Source organism: Oryzias latipes, chromosome 23, assembly GCF_053564925.1.
Source record: "Oryzias latipes strain Hd-rR chromosome 23, Olatipes_Hd-rR_3.1".
Taxonomy (NCBI): Eukaryota; Metazoa; Chordata; class Actinopteri; order Beloniformes; family Adrianichthyidae; genus Oryzias; species Oryzias latipes.
This window is the reverse complement of record NC_136259.1, coordinates 8,362,231-8,376,782: the sequence shown is the minus strand read 5'-3', so window position 1 is coordinate 8,376,782 and position 14,552 is coordinate 8,362,231. Positions and strand designations below refer to the sequence as shown.

At 41.6% G+C, this 14,552-nt stretch overlaps 2 long non-coding RNA genes across 2 annotated transcripts in view; one reads left to right on the top strand and one right to left on the bottom strand.

The window, feature by feature from the left end:
- Positions 1-6,824, top strand: part of LOC144989398 (uncharacterized) — a 38,547-nt gene extending 31,723 nt beyond the window's left edge. The window contains exon 3 of the long non-coding RNA XR_013653541.1: positions 6,711-6,824. This is a non-coding gene — a long non-coding RNA (uncharacterized LOC144989398). The remainder of the gene's footprint in view (positions 1-6,710) is intronic.
- Positions 5,117-9,580, bottom strand: LOC144989397 (uncharacterized). Its single transcript, XR_013653540.1, has 2 exons — positions 7,207-9,580; positions 5,117-6,959 (listed from the first exon to the last, which is right to left on the bottom strand). It is a non-coding gene; the product is annotated as an uncharacterized LOC144989397 (long non-coding RNA).
- Positions 9,581-14,552: the final 4,972 nt, after the last annotated feature.

Here is a 14,552-nt window from a genome sequence, read left to right as displayed (position 1 = left end):
CTAAATGGTGTATATTTACACAGCACTCTGCTACCTCCCTCGAAGACCCAAAAAAGTCACATTCACCCACGCACACACACATTCACACACTGATGGTGGCTCCAATGTCTTGAGCTACATCAATCAATCAATCAATCAATCAAATCAATTCACTTCAGTTTTATTTCTATAGCCCAACATTACAACACAGTTGTCTCAACGGGCTTCACAATTGTATAAAACATAAAATCAGTTATAAAATACAATAGCTGATTGCTAAACTAAACTGAACAGACTAAGCTAAACTGGGCATCCCTGCCTTCCTTCCCTCTTCCTTCCTTCTTACAGACTCATTGCTCTAGGCAACATGCATTCGAATAGAGGTCCATGTTGCATTCGCGTTCAAAACTTTTGTGTTCATGCGTAGCTATGTATGTTTTTACACCTGTTTCAGGGCTGTACATACAAAACACATGGACATTGAACACACTTTGCCAGTTAAACCAGGTTTATCTCTGGTCTCTGGTTTATCTGGTGAAGTTTTACGTCACAAACTTAGCAATAATAGAAAACCTTGGATAACGATGTGTTTACAGAATGCCTGCAAAAAGAAAAAGAGACTTTACTGGGACTTCTTATAACTTTTTTCTGACTTTATGATATTCTTTATAAAACGTATTAACCAAACAAATAAACTAAAACAAATTTAGACACGGCAATGAGTCTGACGATGTCTTCAAATAAAGACAAACCAAGGCCACTCTCTTGACATGATGGTACCTTTTGTGGTTCTTGCATGAATCACAAGATTTGCACCGTTTTCACCTATTATACCAAGCCTCTTCCAACTGTAGATTGTGGACATGCACTAGTAAATAGTAAAAAAACAAATAAATAAACAAGAGGAAGCCCCTCCCGGCTTGTCAAGTGTGAACATCATGGGGTAAACGCACATTAAAGAATAGGCGGCAAATGCTGTATGTAGCTTTACACTAGCACCAACCTATAACCACCAGGATCAATGTGGGGTTCAGTGTCTTGTTTAACCCTTGTGCTATCTTAGATGACCCCACCCTTACATTGAGGTGTTCTCCCTACCATGACAAAGGTGGATAAAGGTGGAAAGATTTCATATAATCCATGGACACCAGTTAAGATCAAAAATCATTGAAGAAAAATGACTTTGGGTCTAGATGACCCAACTCCCAATGTTAAAGTTGGATAGCACAAGGGTTACAGACACAGTTGGGCCTGCAGGGCGGAAGCTAAACCTGTGATCTTTCGATCAGAGGTCGACCGCTCTACAACTGAACCACGGTTTCCTCAAATAACAATTGCATTGATTTAAAAAAAAAAAAGAAGTTAGAATTCACTAAACAAATGGACTATTTCCTGTATAAATATCATCGACATCATCTAAAATTCATTTAAAACAAGTGCAAGAACCTGTATTTTTCAGTTCTTTCAGTAAAACGTTAAACAGCCCATGTATGACTAGACGGGTCATTTTCAGATTCTGCTCAAGCATTGTCCAAGTGGAGGGACCCCAGACGGAGAGCGAAGATTTTAATGATGTCCTGAGAGGCAAAGGCTGCAATGTTAGAGTTTATGTGAGAAGTATGTAGTCGCAGATGGAGAATGGGCTTGTAAAGGAATCAGTCTGTGTGTGCGAGGCCCATTTAACCGTGTAATTGTGTGTAATTGTGCTACTTGTGATCAATCAATCTGCCTGTGTCTCACCTATTTCACCTCAACTTACCATTACGTAATGTTTAAGTATTCACTCCAACCTGTTGCTTGCAGCATGCCTGAAGACAAAAATGTGTATGAACGTCTTGTTTCTACACGCTCCTCGAGTGGTCTACACCCTTGATATTTTCAGCAGCCACCAGTGTGCTCTTACAAGTTTGCCCGTCTTTTGACAGCCCATATCCACCCATAGGGGGAGTTGTGACTAAAGTTTAAGACAATGGACCATGTAGTCAACAGCAAAAAAGAGTCCAGCATTAGACCAGTACATTATTTTGAGTGTTTCCATTTTAAGCCGGACCGAATCATACCATGTTTAGGCCCCCGTTAGCTGTAGGTCCTTAACAAAAAAGGAACAGGTCGGTTCAGGCGGAGCTACTGTTGAAACCTTTTGATTGGCAGGTCACTACGACAAAATGAAATGCCAAGAAAGCGGCTGTATTCCTGCAATCTTCTCTCAAACAGCATTAAATGCTTTGTATATACGAAGTATCAAAGGCGAAGGGGAGAGAAATGAGTTGCACCCTGGATGCGATGTGACGGTCCAACTTTCACCTGAGTCGCCTGAACCATTTTAAAACGTACCATACCGGACTGGAGCGAACCTTGGAAACAAGGCTGTAACCCTTGTGCTATCCTAGGCACTTTAACATTGGGAGTTGGGTCATCTAGACCCACTAGACAGTGTGCTGAACCTTTTTTCTTCAATGATTTGTGATCTTCACTGGTGTCCATGGATTACATGAAATCTTTCCACCTTTATCATGGTAGGGAGAACACATCAATGTAAGGGTGGGGTCATCTAAGATAGCACAAGGGTTAATGTCCCACTACCATATGGTACCCTGTGTCTATGATCAGTTCGTTTAGGAACCAACCCATTGCCTGCTCCAGGGATGCGTCTGTATGACTTCCAGATATTCGAGCCCTACTCGAGACTGATTAGCTGGTTCAGGTGCGTCCAACTAAGTAGAACATTCCAGAGAGGGGTATGTTGGAAAACGAGAAGGAATGCAGTCCTCGAGGCCTGGAGTTGCCCATCACTGGTCTAATATCCTCGGACAGGGTAACTATGTCAAACTAAATGGTTTCCAGAAGGAAAAAAAAGATGAAAAAATGAGGGAGGATATAAGTTGCAAGGACATATTAAAAAAAATATATAAACAAAACTGGTTGGTTTAGCTATGGTTTTGTCAGTTTATTCAAGGTGGTAGGGTACAGGACCCTGAACCAGACCCAGTTTGGGTCCAGCAACAAAACTTCAAGCAACAAATTTACTTTGTTTAAACGTTGAATCTTTTCAGTTTCTCTGGACTCACTGACTACCAAGCAAAATGTTTTTTTTTTCTTTCCAAAAATATCGAAAAGAAAAGTCTGGCAGGTCCTCAGTCTGCCACCACCTTTTGCCTTCCACCTGAACACACAAACACCCACGTCAGTATCTTTCCAGAGATTTTTCTGTTACTTTTGCTCTTTCACTCTCTTTTTTTCTCTTAGATTTGGCAGAAAGCAGAAAAAGCAAGGTGGTTTATGGAGTTTATTTCTGTGTATGTGCTCCTTCTTGACCTCCAAAGAAATTATCAGCAGATCGTATGATGCTCAAGCAGGCTGAAGATTTTAGCCTCTTAATATATATAAATAAGGGAAAATTTGCATTCAGTGTAATCTTACAATTTCATAGGATTTAATAAAAATAAAAATAAAAAATCACAATAGGGCCTCATTCATGAACAGCATAACTTTTTGAAATCAGCCCTGTTGCAACCAGAGGAAGAAAGTAGGCCATGATCAGATGCCTTGCTGCTCAATCATGCTTCCACTTTGCTGTTGCGAAGCTGGATATGACCTATTTCTGTTTGGCCAGAAAACGGAGCTCCCTGCTGCAGGTTATACTGCAGTGCGCTCATTTGCTTCCTATAAAAACTAAAGCACCCGGCTCAGCTTCCTGTGGTAGGCCGAGATGCAGAGAAGAAAAAAAAAGAAAGAAAAAAAGCCTGTGGGAATTTGTGCTTGGCTGCAGCAGAACTGGAGGGGCAGCGAGTTCTTCTGCACAGCAGCGTGAGAGGGAAATTCAGCCACTCAGCATCAGCCTGATCCAAGTTGCAGACTCTTTGCTTCATACCCATTATTTCCATCCAATGTATTTTTTTAATTTTTTTTTTACAAATAAGGCTCGGGGCTTAAGCTCTGTTTGCAAACTTTGTTTTAGGGAAAATGTGGCACTTAGCAAATAAGCATGATTTCCGTGAATTAATCACGCCAAGGCTTGTCTCTAATGCTGGCTAAAGGGGGAATAGATCCACTTGCTGTCAACATGCAGAATGTTAAGCCTCAAGTGAAGAGGCCCAATGTCTTCCAGAGTCACACAGAGGTTCATGTCAACATGTTCATTTAAATTCAGTTTATCTACAGCGCTCCGATTCAGACTAAATCCAGCTAAAGGCAGCATGTGTGCAACGCTAGTGTTTTCTGAAGAATGAGTCGTGTTGGATTGTTTGGCCAGGGGTGCAACTTCCATGCGATTTTTTAAGGTAAACAACCACTAGAGGGCGCAGCTCAGTCTTACGCCGGGTTTGAAGGAATTTTTCCAAAGAGACAGAGGATGAAGAATTCTACGGATTTAATGATTTCAATTTAAATAAAGAGTTTACCGTAGTCTACTTGCTACCCAGCCAGCATTGCCAAGTGGGCCCAATATGGTTTAAAAGTGGGCAGAAAATGTGGGCCCCAAATGGGTCTCCCGCAGTTTCCATGGGGGCCCCACATGTGCGCTAACCAGCTGCCCGATGGGAAGTGGAGTGATGTCCGCTTGGAGAGCTCCGCTGCCCAGGGGCCGGCAGAGCAAGCGAGTGCTGCTCAGAGCTAGCCACGCTGGGGTTAGCATGTTCTCTATGCTATGATTATGTAAATAACTATGCATATGTTCATATGATTTGCCTTTCAAGAAGATTTGTCTGTTCTTGTTCCATTATTTTGTTGAATAAATTTCTTCCAAAAGTGCGACTTATATTTGATTTATTCTTATTTTTTTGTTTTTTTTTCAACTTATACTCTGGAGCCACTAATAGTCCCAAAAATATGGTGACCTCAATTTAGTGCTTGTTAAACAATTCAATATATTAGGCAAAGTGTTAAAAAACAAAACCAGTAAATGAGCAAAATGGATGTCGTCTGAATAAAAACGATAAGAGAAATCCAGGATAAAATAAATAAATGACATAGGGTCCAGGACAAAACCCTGAGGAACACCACAAGATTTTTTTTTTTCATTTCAAAAGCTTATGGACCAACAGTGACATTAACAGATTTTCCCCTGAGGTAAAAGGGAAACCAACACAGAAAAAGATCCAGACAGCAACAAAAAACCAAGAAAATACCAAAACTGAGAGCAGTTTGTACGGTCACATTTATTAGTGTTGCCATTTAATTCAGAAAGGGATTTCTGAAAGATTATATCAAGTAATTTTAATACAATCCTTTGCAATGTTGCCCACTAGACAACTTTTTTGCTATATTTAGAGACTTTCAAGAAACCCATGGCGACTTAAATGACTAACGACAAATCTGGCAGCTTTTCCTGGCGTCACTGGAGACTTTTCTGGTGTCCGGAGTATCAAAGTACACAATGTTCTACCATTTTTGCTTTGAGCGAGCAGGTGCTGCCGTGAGGCCCCGCCCACTCCAAAGCAGAGGAAGAGCCACATCCCGCCACAATAAAAGTACAAACCAATCATGCAATGTCATGGCAAATCAGGCCAGTTTGGCCGAGGATTTAACCCTTTAACACCGGAGCTTTAGGTCTAGTTTTTCGACTACAGTAACACTTCAAACGTTTTTGCATTTTACGTAAATCCAGTGGATTCTTAAGCAAAGTAAAGCAGCTTTGTGCTGATATGGAACAGTTTATTAACATAAGGAGTAGCATATAGGTGCAAGGCCATTATAAAAAGCTGTTTTTTCACCACGCCAGAATCCGCTAATTCACATTGGGTTGAGTTACGGTATACCAAAGAGCGACCGTTATTTAGTTATGGCTGGCAACAACAAAAGTGATTGAGCCCCAAAGTCCGAACCTGTGTTTTTGCCTTTCTCCAGTTCAAACTGGTGTCATATTTTGCTGCGCTTTAGGATAATAAAATGTTGCGATCTGACTTCTAGTGAAGTATAAATTTTTAATAACAAGATTTTTAATACATAGCGCTGATGATAATAAGAATAAAACAAATATCCGATCCCTGGCTGGGACACAGCATCCGATTCCGATCGTGATCCGACTCGATTTCCGATCCCTAGTTAGAATGGTGTTTGGGAGCCGGTTTAGCTCGTGCTGGTTTGCAGCGCCTTCCGTCCGTGAAACCAGGGTTCAACTCCGGGCTGTTCCCTGTTCCCTTCTCTACTTCTGTGCCGGTCCCAAGCCCGGTTGCTTTGAGAAGGTTGCGTCAGGAAGGGCATCCGGCGTAAAACATTGCCAAGTTTACCATGCGACTTGTTCGCTGTGGCGACCCCTGATGGGAAAAAGCCGAAAGAGAAACAACAGTTAGAATGGTGTTTATGTTCTCCTGGTTCAAATAAATTACTGCACTGATGTTAGGGCTGCGCCGTGGAGTAATGGCTAGCACTCTCACTTCACACCTAGACGGTCCTGGTTTAAACCCTGCCGGATTCTTTCTGGGTGGACTTTGCTCGTTCTCCTCTTGTATGTCTGGGTTTTCTCCCACAATATGAAAACATCCTTTGTTGGTCGATTGAGGATTTTTTTCTAACTGTCCCTAGATGTGAATGTGTGTGTGCAACCTGTCTAGGGGTTAATCCCAATGGAAGCTAGGATAGGCTCCAGCAACCTTATAAGGGACCCAGAAGGTTCAGAAGATGGATGGATGGATTGATGAAGAGTTTTTTAAAGTACTGTTTGGGAAATTCCACCTATGGTCTGCAGCAGATGTATTTTACATTTCTCATTTGATTCTTCTTTTTTGTTGCAGCTCCTTTAATGTCTGTGTGCATCACCTGGATGGAGCAGCTGCACCCACAAACCCTCCACCTGATGGTTCTCTGCAATTAAAGCCATGTAAATGAACAGATGAGCTTTCCAAGGGTACACAGCGTTCCCAGTGTTGTTGTTCCAGTTCGTATTTTGTGCTTTCGCCTCCCGGTGTGACTCCCGCGTATTTCTCCCCGGTTGTCTCTGAGAGCTTCGGTGTGTTATCGGAGTCGAGCGACACAGAGGCGGCCTGTTGGGAACAATAGTAGTTTGTTATTGGAAATCCCATGCTTCCTCTGAACCAGCTGTCCTAGATGCAACACGATCACTGTGACAACCGGAGCCGTCACCGTGGAGACGGAGTAACAGGTAAACAAGCGGGACGAGGTGGGGGTTGAAACAAGCAGGTGAGAAAGAGGCAGGGTGAAAAGGACAGGACAAAAAAGGAGGGGAGGCGGGTAGACATAAACATGAAGAAAAGAAAAAAACTCTGTGACCTGTTAGAGAATTAAACCCATCGCTAGGAAGTGATCGGTTTCAGTAAACAGGACATTTGATTTCTGATGTTTCTTCCTGTTGAAACAAGGAAAGAATGAAAAACAATCCTTCCAAGTTGGTGCGACTTCTTCATGTCTGGCACAGAAAACTGAGGAAAAAAGGAGGACATTGATAAAAAACATCCCCAGGGGGTTTGAAGAATTTCGTTTCCAGAGAATTTTTTTTTTTAGGGCAACCAGGATCCCACAAGCAGAGGCGTTTTCTTTCTGCGTCACCGCTGCTTTTTGTGTAAACACAGTTCAGCTTTTGGATAAATGAATGAGATAAGCAGAAGGGACCGAATGGACTCAAGCGAAGGAAGCTGCGGCGTTCGTCCGCGATCCGGCTCCTCTGGGGGTTTCTCCCCGTGACGCACCGGCTCTGCATCGGGGTCACACTGTTCCAGAGCTGTTCCATGTTTGTTCTTTTCTCAAGGAGGAAGTGGGCTTGACAACAGTCACCTTGAACAGAGTAGATAGTTACGACAATGTGTTGACGGCAACAGAGGATCTTTGAAGTCATGAAAACACAAAAGTGATTTTTCTTTAATTGTTTTTTTTATTCATTTTTGTAAAACATTCAGGAGGAATCTGAGAAAAGTTCAAGAAGGGGACTTGAAAACATGAAATACATCACTTACAGTAATTTAATCAAAGTCATTGGTTTGCCCCGACTCTGAACCATCATTTAAAACATTGCAGTGCAATCCTAAATTATACTTTCTGCTGTAACATGGCAGAACAACACTAAAAGCATTAACCATAAAAATAATAAAAAACAAGGTTGACCTGCGCCGTAGTAGAGTAGTCTTTATTTATTTACAGGTATAATGTATCTTTTATGCGATCCTTTGTTGACCTCATGTTGAACCCCCTTCTGAAACAAGCTATTACAGCTCCTCCATGTTTAAGTACCCTGAGGGTGCATCTATGCTGAGCTGTTTGGTCCACGCTGGAGATGATTTCCTGGCTTAGTTTGTGCCATTTGTCGAGTGTAAAAGCTCTAAACTCGAGTCAGTTCTGGTCCTTGTGGAAACGAGGGTGTCGGGTTGCTTGCAAGTAAACCCTGGTGTGAATCGGCAGCCACCTTCCATTGACCAAAGAAGAAAATAGGTGACAAAAGCAGCAGGTTTGTGCATTTCAATGCACTGTTTCCAGAGTTTAAGGCTGAATCCGAATTGCTTCCCTACCCATACGGCTTCTCCCTACCCCAACATCTATCCCTCCAAGTGGAGAGGTATTGGAAAAAATGCTGGGACGTTACTATCACCTGATGATGTCATCAACGGTAGCCGGTCATCTCTGTCATCTTTTGGAAAACACATAACAACATCGGCTTTATACCTATAAAAAGTCACGGCAAAACAAAAACTCAATACTTACATTTAGGTTGAAACTTCTGTGCTTCTGACCACACCCCCATAAAGATATGCGTCTCTCCTCTGCATCACAGCGCGACACGGATCACCCTATCATCGTTACGGCTCCCCCTTTATAAAACACCATCGAACACCACTATAGCTTCAAATGCCCCAACAATTGGAGCAAAAGGGGAGGAGCCATCAGGGTAGGGAAGCAATTTGGGTTCGGCCTAAATATCTGAACGTTGGCCAAGATTTACGTCACGTCAACAAATCAGGAGGCTTCAGTAGTGGTGTGTTGATGATGTGATCTTTGGGTTGAGTCCAAAAGCTGATCTTTATTCTAGTCCGTAACTTTATGATATTTTTCATATTAACAGAGAGAAGGAAGTACTGCTGATAGCGGCCGTCATTCAGACACAGCTCCTGCAGTACATGGTGAACCTCACTGCGCTGGGAGAGTCTCTGAAGAGAGACGTGTTAACAAATGCTTTTGTAGAGCTCTTCAAAGTGAATAAGCCAAAGTTTTACTCTTAACATTATCTGTGTCTTCCATAATTCAGGAATGAGCCCTTAAAATAAAGGTTAGCTCCGCCCACAGGCATCACAAGCATTAGATTGCACACACTTTCACACTACATTCACACCGCTTTTAGCAAGATGCATTCAAGCCATCACTTTTGATGAAAAGTCGATGTAAACGCGCAATAATGCGAGTTTCAGGCTTTTGTGTTCAAAACTAAGTCGGTTTTTTAACCTCTACATATAAAACATGCGTCCAAAAGTCATACTAGTAGGCGACTACTACTACTACTATGATGGAATCAACCTGGATGAATGAGAGTCTTCATAGACAGACGCTGAAAGGTAATCCAGGTTGAACTTTGACCAATCAGGGACTCAGATTTGGGAGTGACGTATGGATGGCGTCCACTTTAAATCACTAAAGTGCAATTTGTACCCGGCCAGATTTCTATGACTCCAAGTCTGTCATGTATCTGAATAAAGCTGTGAAAGAAAAAGCCTGGAGCAAGATTTCCCAGATTTGAACAGTTTCGACATTTTGCACCAAGAAATCTCCCAACTATAGGTGGCGGGCATGCGCTAGTAGACAGTAGTTCGTTTAAGAATGCGCATTGGAATGCGCGTCATATGCCCGATGTGAACGTAGCATCAAACAAGTGTCTAGCAGCAAATGTATCAAAACACAGGCAGCGGACGCAAATTTGACACAGGAATCGTGTTCATTGAACGCAGCTTTTACAGGTCGGCAAAGACAGGTAGGGGGTCATTTCACTTTCTGGAGTAACCAACAAACAGAATGTTAGGTTGGATTTGATTTGAAATCCTTTTAATATCCAATACAAAAAAACACAGTTAGCCCTTGTGTTATCTTGTGGGGTCCAGATGACCCCACTCCCAACGTTAACGTGCCGTGGAGGGACGTTAACGTTGGGAGTGGGGTCATCTGGACCTTACATTTAAATTTAAATTAAATGTAATTAAAACTAAATGTAATTAAACTAAAATAAACTACTTAACAAACATTTTACTTTTTATTTCTTCTTGTAACCCATGTGCTATCCAAGGCACATTAACGTTGGGAGTGGGGTCTTTTTGACCCCACATGACAGCAAAAGGGTTATAAGGCACACCATCAACTGAACTGTAATGTTCACACCAGGCTATCCAAGGCCCTTTAACATTGGGAGTGGGGTCATCTGGACATAACAAACAGAAAACAATATAGTGCTTGAAAAAGGCAAAATGTCTTAATTCCCACCCACAATTTTTACACCTTAGCATAGATCATTGTTGAAACCCAGAAGAACTAAAGAAAACTAAAACGACTAAACTTTAAGAAAAGAAAACATCTAAATCCCCAGTAAGGATTGTCATTGCCTTGTCCTATTAGGTTTCTCAGTTTTCTAATTTATGTTTTTCTTTTTCTTTTTTTACTAAATGCAATAAATACTAAATACTTTCAAACTAATTCAGCACACAAAGTATTCATTTCTCTGACTGTCAGCTCCTTCTAAATCAAAGTGTGTTTGGTCAATTTCCCTTTTCTGATTCCCACGGTCGTCCCCCCTATATTCTCAGGCTGAGCGGGTGGTGAAAGTGCAGCCCGATGGTCTACCTACTGTACGTGGTTTGGCAGGAGGCCCCGGAGGTGGGGCTGTAATGAATGGCTCGTTTCCCCACACAGTGGTAGTTTTCTCCCCTTTCGGAGAATCTCCCATACATTCCTGGAAGAAAATGAGGGATCCGAGTGGTTGTTACGTGCCTGCGGTGAACACGGGCCCTTTAATCAGTCATGAAGGACCTTCGCCAGAGTTTGTGACAGTACTGAAGCGGGACGAAAGATGCTGTGTCTTTCTCACAGTGTGCTTGTTTTTTTATATATATATATATATATATATATATATATATTAAAGGCCCGCTTGCCTAAACTAAACCAGTTGACCCTGCATAGATCAATTGAGTCAATCTGTTTTCAGTTATATTAAATATCAGGCAGTCCAAATGCATTGCAAATGCAAAGTCAGCATTTTATTCATACAAATCCTCTTTTTAATTTACTGCACATTTTTGTAAATACTTTTTTAAACATATTTTTATCTATTAGTAATCACGTTACACATTCAGTACATTCATGCTTATGCCTTTTGAAAATTTGATACATTTTGGGGGGAAAAAGGTCCTGGAAAATCTCTTGGCTCCTCCATCCCTCTGATCTTCTTCAGTTCCCTGCACTCCTCTTCAAAAACCCTCTCAGGAATGTGGGTTTTTGACTGTGTTCATACAAGTCCGGTGCCACCTGATACTAGCGCTCGCACTCACAGTTGGAAGAGGATTGGTGCAAAATGTCAAAAAGGTGTAAATCCCCTGAATCTTGCACCAGATTTCTTCTTTCACATCTCTATTCCGATATATGAAAGACTTGGTGACATAGAATTCCATCTGAACACAAACTGCAACTAGTAATTTCTCCTCCATCATCAGTTTCCTAATGGTTGGCGCCTCCGTGTTTTAAAAAGGACACCACCAAATCCAAGTCCCTGATTGGTCGAAATTTAACTGGTTTACCTTTCAAAATGCAAACAACGGCCATGTGTTTTGTAGGTGGAGCCCGAAAACAAACATAAAAACTTGTATAGTGACGCCTGAACGGGAGAATTTTGAACACGGAAGCCCGAAACACATCTATGCACATTTACATAGACCTTTCATCGGAAGCGGTCGCTTGAACGCACGTTTCCTAGTCCCGTGTGAACATAGCATCACACCAAGCCTGGTGTAATGTAAGAAGACAGTATTAAATACATTAAATGTTGCAAATGTATGCAGTAGGGATGCAGCAGTTCACCTATCCCATGATTGTGATCAAACCACATTTTTTGGGTCACGGTTTTGTTTGGTTCAGTGTATGATTTGTGTATTACTAAACAACAAAAACATCAGAAAAAAATCTTTCTTTAATTTGCTAACAAGCATGCGCGAACGCAAGAGTTTTCAACACGGAAGCCCTAAATGCGCATTTACGTAGACTTGTCAGTGGAAGCGGCAGCACGGACGAGTGTTTTCCGAACCTGAACGTAGCATGAGATCTTCTTTGGGGTTTATCTGCTCTTCACCTCTATAGTTCTCTGTCCTGGTGTTTCACAGTCTGAAGGCCCGTACACACCGGGACGAATATTCGCCAGGCGTTATTCGCCAGCGTTTTTTCGTCACGTTTTTTGTGTTCACACCCAGGCGATTTTCGCTGACGATGAGCCGAGCGAACATGCAATTTCATTCCCTGACATTAGATGGCACGTAATATAAAACAGAAATACCCCTGTAAACAAGGTGGTGCTGCGCAACTTTACGCTTCTTAAAGTCGCTTTTCACTCAGAAGAAGAGAGCAAGTATTTACGCGCTTGTCAGAATCATACAAAGAAAACGTGAATATTTCAAGCACCAGTAGCTCCAACGTGTGCAAAAGCGCCATTCTCATTGGTCGTAAAGTTTTCGACGCGGCGCGTCAAACCAAAAAAACGAACCCGCGGCGTTTTTTAAAAAGTGACGCTTTGACGCGTGGTGTTTTTTCGCGTCGGTGTGCACACTCACATTGGTGCCCTTTGTTTAGTCACGAGGCGTTAAACGTCGGCGAAAATCGCGGGCGAAATTCGTCCCGGTGTGAACAGGCCTTTAATCCCCAAGTCCTCCTCCCCTGAGTGATTTCCCTTTTCCTCTTTCACAAATCCCACCTGGGTTTTTTCAGCTCCACAAAGACCCCCAAAAAAGAGTCACAGTCATACGAATCAGGTGTTTATAGCTAATGGAAAAAATAATCAATCAGGACAGAGATAACCGAGGAGTAGGAGCTAAAAAAACTCTCCTCTATCTCCATCCACGGACTCTTTTACCTGGACGGTCTATCACACCTGAGCAAAGCTAGTTATTCCTTTTCTATGTTATGTTACCGATTCTATACAAATGATGAGAAGTTTAATAATATTTTAATTATGTTACACTTTTTAAATGTACTTGTCAGGTGATCTTGAGTGGTTTGAATGGAGCCTATCAATCAAATGTGTTCATTTCTTTAACTGATGAATTTGACCAAACACATAAGATTGTTGCACATTAACAAGCCTATATCCTCCAGTTGATTGGCCACTCTTGCAGAACAACCCAACATTCCTACACTTGCAGTGAAGCAGGTCTACTGTCGATGCGTTCAGGGTCAACGAAAAGATGCTGACGCTTCCAAACACAGAGGTACAGTATTTCAAAATCCCCTGAAGCACTTGAAAACTTAACTAGGCATAAAAAACAACAAACATCATGCAAGCCTGTTCAATCGTAGTCCTGGGTGGAAAACCGTCAACATAAGGAAGCGGTTTGGCAACGTGAGCACGAGGATTTTGCACTTTGGCACTTTGAATCATTGTTTGTACAAAAATAATGTCACATGTTCCTGTTTGGTCTGAATTTACTTCACTCATTAGGATAACATTTATAAAGAAAAAAAAAATAAAAAGATAGGATATGTGTCAACTTTTAGTGGACAATGGAGTCCATCATGATGAGATGCTACAAAAATGAATAAAGTTTAGCCACAAAATGGTTTAAGCGTGAAAACAAAACACAAATTCGTAGCCACGAAATAGTTCTAATAAAATATTCGACTTGTGGACACAAATTAGGCTTGTAATTCAACTTATTGACGTAATTCACGGTCTCTTGGGTAAGAAAATCTATACAGAGTAAAGCTACATGATGGACAGTTTTATATTGATTGAGCTAAAAATTCATTTGCACAATTCAACTATTTGATGTCACAAGTTAGTATTCTGTTTGTACAAAAAACGATTTGTGGCAACAAATTAGAATTCTGTTTGTGTGATTTAAATATTTCAAAGCCACAAATTGAAATTTTGTTTGTGTGATTTAACTGCTTAACACCTGAATTTATTACCAGCTGTGAAAGATAAAAATACTGACACGTTTTTTGTTGTTTTAGATATTATTTAAAACTTTAGAACATGTGTGCCTAAAGTAGGGCCCGCGGGCCAAATTTGGCCCACCAAAGGTTGTCTTCTGGCCCGCCAAGTCATGCCTGTAGAGGCTGCAGAGTGTTCAGTTAAAACCCCTTAACCTTTCCCATTCATTCATGGAGCGACAACGGCAGTAGCGAACGGATAAAAGGCATTTAAAACAAATATGGTGGAAGGATTATTTTTCTCCAGAAATCTCTCTTTGTCTTTTTTGTCAGCAGTCCATGGCTGTACTTTACCCGTGTGCTATCTTAGATGACCCCGCCCGTACATTGACGTGTTTTCCCTACCATGACAAAGGTGGATAAAGGTGGAAAGATTTCATGGAATCCATGGACACCAGTGAAGATCACAAATCATTGAAGAAAAGAGGTTCAGCAAACTGTCTTGTGGGGTCTAG